This window comes from Ursus arctos, unplaced genomic scaffold, assembly GCF_023065955.2.
Source record: "Ursus arctos isolate Adak ecotype North America unplaced genomic scaffold, UrsArc2.0 scaffold_11, whole genome shotgun sequence".
In the NCBI taxonomy this organism is placed as follows: domain Eukaryota; kingdom Metazoa; phylum Chordata; class Mammalia; order Carnivora; family Ursidae; genus Ursus; species Ursus arctos.
The window spans coordinates 4,549,959-4,554,488 of NW_026622775.1; the positions used below are offsets into that span (position 1 = coordinate 4,549,959).

General features: G+C 43.0%; 1 long non-coding RNA gene across 1 annotated transcript; it reads right to left on the reverse strand.

Moving 5' to 3' along the window:
* Positions 1-918: 918 nt before the first annotated feature.
* LOC130543325 (uncharacterized) lies at positions 919-3,298 on the reverse strand. The gene is made up of 2 exons (XR_008958595.1): positions 3,214-3,298; positions 919-3,102 (listed from the first exon to the last, which is right to left on the reverse strand). It is a non-coding gene; the product is annotated as an uncharacterized LOC130543325 (long non-coding RNA).
* Between the last annotated feature and the right edge of the window lie 1,232 nt (positions 3,299-4,530).

A 4,530-nucleotide genomic window follows, 5' to 3' on the forward strand; every position in this document is an offset into this window, starting at 1 on the left:
ACATCTGGGAGGCGTCCATAGAGCTTGTTCCCCAGACTGTCTCTTGTCTCCATCTTTGACACCTCATTTCTTTTTAGGGAAACTGGAGTAGAAGGAAGGGGGTTTTGGAGATAGACTGACTGGAATTTGAAGCTGAGCTCTGTTTCAACTGCTTAACCCGTTTGAGGTGCAATTTTGTAAGCCATAAAAAGGATCTTAGAGGATACAGGATTTTGGGGACATTCAAATGATCATATCTTTCTTTTTATTAAGTAGGCTCCACACCCAGCATGGAGTCCACTGTGGGGCTTCAACTTATGACCCTGAGATCAAGAGCTGAGCTGAGATCAAGAGTCGGACACTTAATGGACGGAGCCACCCGGGTGCCCTGGGGACGCTCAAATTAAACGGCATATCACGCTTGGGTTAGAGCTAAGGACCTGGAGTCAGACTGCTTGATTCCATCATTTATTGGCTGTATGAGTTCTGGGTGAGTTATTCAACCTCCTCTTATGGAAAATAGGGCAAATAGTAGGTCGTTGGGAGGATCAAATGAGATAATACAGTAAAGCATTTAGAATAGTGCCTGATATTACAGCAAGAGTTTAGTAAGTGCTAACCATTCCTATTGTTATCATTATTACATATATAAAATGTCTGGTCTTGGTAGGATATTAATTGCTGACTTCTGTTAATTTTATAGAAATAAAGATCTGAGAATTCCTATGCTACCAACACTTCTTTTCCCCAAAGGAGTAGCTAAAAGAGAACCGAATGATTGCAAACATCAGTGATGAAGGTTCATAGAATGCTGAAACCTCTCTGCCTTTACCTGAGCCTGTGTAAAGACCTCTGGCCATATAGATATATAAATATATTATACACACACACACACGTAATGCTGTTGACATGTAAGTGTATTTTATTTGCAAAAAATGCCATGAGTTCTAAGAAATATGCTTTCTGTTTTTCCTTGAACTTCAACAATATCCCTGTAAATGGAATCACCAGTGTCTGGCCCCTCCCTGCGAGAGGATGCTCTGACTTCATGCTCCTCAGTTTTCAACCACGTACATTCGTTTTGTTAGTATTGCTTTAGGTTGATTGTTAACTGCTTTCCATTGTTATCTGCAGCATACATCCACAAGCCAGAATTTTGAGTGCCATACTAAATAAAGGGGTTTAAAAAGTAGGTTCTGTAAAGTCGCTGTTCCTGTAGACCTCTGTTCCTTTCTGGTCTTTGTTAGTTTTGGGCTCTCTCCGCTCATAGGATCCCCTTTAATATTTCTTGCGGGGCTAGTTTAGTGATCACAAATTCCTTTAGTTTTTGTTTGTCCTGGAAACTTTTTATCTCTCCTTCTATTCTGAATGACAGGCTTGCTGGATAAAGTATTCTTGGCTGCATGTTTACCCCATTTAGCACGTTGACTATGTCATGCCAGTCCCTCTGGCCTGCCAGGTCTCTGTGCACAGGTGTGCTGCCAGCTTTATGTGTCTACCCTCGTAGGTTAAGGACCTCTTATCCCCAAGCTACTTTCAGGATTTTCTCTTTATCTTTGTTTGAATGCACATAGACGATGCACTCTGGGATGCATGGGATACTACTCAGATGGGATACTACTCAGCCATCAAAAAAATGAAATCTTGCCATTTGCAATAATGTGGATGGAGCTAGAGGGTATTATGTTAAGTGAAATAAGTCAGTCAGAGAAAGACAAATACCATATAATTTCACTGATATGTGGAACTTAAGGATTTAAGAGATGAAACAGATGAACATAGGGGAAGGGAAGGAAAAATAAAACAAGATGAAAACAAAGAGGGAGGCAAACCATAAGAGACTCTTAACCATAGGGAATGAACTGAGGGGAGAGTGTGGGGGGATGGGGTAACTGGGTGACGGGCATTAGGGAGGGCACTTGATGTAATAAGCTCTGGGTTTTATATGCAACTGATGAATCACTAAATTCTACCCCTGAAACTAATAATAATAATAAAAAAAAAAATAGAGGTGCCTGGGTGGGTCATTGGTCAAGCATCTGACTCTTGATTTCAGCTCAGGTCATGATCTCAGGGTCATGAGATCAAGCCCCACGTGGGGCTCCATGATCAGCGGGGAGTCTGCTTCTCTGCTTCTCTCTCTACCTCTCCCCATCCTCCTGCTCACACACACTCTCTCTCTCAAATGAAAAAATAAATATTTAAAAAAATAAATAAATAAAGGGGCGCCTGGGTGGCTCAGTTGGTTAAGCATCTGCCTTTGGCTTGGATCATGATCCTGGGGTCCTGGGATTGAGCCCCACATTGGGCTATCTGCTCAGTGGGGAGTCTGCTTCTCCCTCTCACTCTCTCTCGCTCCCTCTCTCTCTCTCAAATAAGTAAATAAAAAATCTTTTAAATAAATAAATACTTAAAAAAAAAAAGCAGGTTCTGGAAAAGAAGCTTCCCAGCCCCTTGTCTCTGTGCAGCACAACTGTTTAGTGCTGATTTTGAGGCACCCTCGAGGTGGAGCACAGCTGGGTGGGAGAGTTAGGGCTCTGATGGCAGGGGATCTGGGTTCAAGTCCTGGCTCTGAGCTTATTTATGCATGTGATCACAGTCAAATCATTTAATTTTTGTCTTTTTGTCTTTGGTTTTCTCAGTTGAAATAGAGCAGCTGATATCTATATCAGACGATATCTATATCGTCCTGACAAGCGAAAAATGCTCTATAAGGGCTGGTTCTTACTGCTTACTTGCTAGGATACTTCAGTGAATTATTTCAGGCTCCAAACCAGACTCTTTCCCACCCCTCGTTCAGGAAATAATTAAATCCAATAGTGCTGAATTACTGGGCAGGGCTGAGCACGGGTGACGGGTTGCGTTTCCCCCGCTATGAAAAGACGCCACGCAGCACAGCACTGTGATCTTGACTCAGTGGTTCTGAATCCCCGGTTAGAAGCGCTGGGACTCCTGACTCCCCGCCGACTGCTGCAGGAGAAAGATGCCGACGGCTGCAGGAGAAAGATGCCGGCAGACATCGGAAATCCCTCCGCCGGGTGCTGGATGCCAGTCCCCACGCCTCACTTTCTAGGGGGGACTTACAGCTGGGCCTTCACTTTCCTGAGTTTGTTTTTACTGATTCTGTAAAATTCAGCAGACATAATAGATGTGAGACGATTTTTAAATTGGGGGATATTAGAAAGATAAGTTATTTTGTAATAAGTTGATATGAATGTTTATAGAAATAAATACCTGGGCTCGCCTAGAACTTTTCTTTCCTCTGGAATGATGCAGGTGATCTCAGGCACCTCGTCTTTTCCTTTTACAGAGTTGCGACGTTTGGGCAAGAGCCTAGAGACAAGAAAGGCTATAACACACATATTTGCCAAATTTTGCTAATTATTAGCCACAGTAAATGATCTGAAGGAGAAAGAGATTTTGGGGGAATTACATGTGAAGTTAAACTCTCCATGTGCTTTCATTCAGATGACTTTGGAGAGTGTAGAAGGGACTTCATATAAGGCACAGTATTATAGATCCTTGATTTCAAGCTCAGAAATGAATGAAAATATACTTTCCTTTATTTCCGAATGTCTGGGTTTTTTTCCTGAATTCTCAATCCACTTTCTCTTTGTACCTCAGGAAATACAGCTAATAATTAGCTGAGGTCGAGGGAGAAAGTACATGAGGTTCACTTAGTCTAACTGTACTCTTGTCCTGGAGTGTTCGGAAGTTTGAGCGGAACTACTGGGTGCTCCATTTGCTGGGAAACCTCCTTACAAGTTCTTCTGGCCTTGGGGGTCACGAGGCCCCAGAGTCCAGTCCACCCCTGACAGGTCTCTGCTCTGGCCCTACAGTGTCTGACAGTAATGGATCGCCATTCCTTTGTTCTTCCTGTCTTTCCCTTCCTTCCTTCCTCCCTCCCTTCCTTCCTTCCTTCCTTCCTTCCTTCCTTCCTTCCTTCCTTCCCTCCTTCCCTCCTTCCTCCCTCCCCTCATCCTTCCCTTCCTCCCTCTCTTCCTTCCTTCCTTCCTCCCTCTCTTCCTTCCTTCCTTCCTTCCTTCCTTCCTTCCTTCCTTCCTTCCCTCCTTCCTCCCTCCCCTCATCCTTCCCTTCCTCCCTCTCTTCCTTTTTCTTTCTTTCTTTCTTTCTTTCTTTCTTTCTTTCTTTCTTTCTTTTCTCTCTTTCTCTTTCTTTCTTGTATTATATGTTACCATGTAGTTGAAGCCTCCTTCGTTCCAAACCCGTTCCCCCAATTCCTCTCTCTCACTCCTGGAAGGAACTCCTATCTGAACTCCAAGACTGTCTTTACAGCCCAGTTTTTATACTCTGCTTTATTCCTTATCCATAACAGTATAGTATTGCTTTGTGTTCAATTGTTTATCAATACCAACATCCAATATATAACATTCTGTAACGTTCTGCTTTTCCGCAGCATGATGTTTTTGAGATTTAGCCGTGTTTTACATGTAGAGCTAGTGAATTAATTTTAACTGCTGTACAGGATTCCGTCATATGATTACACTCCTATCCTACGGTAGCACGACACTATCATACTCAATAGCGTGG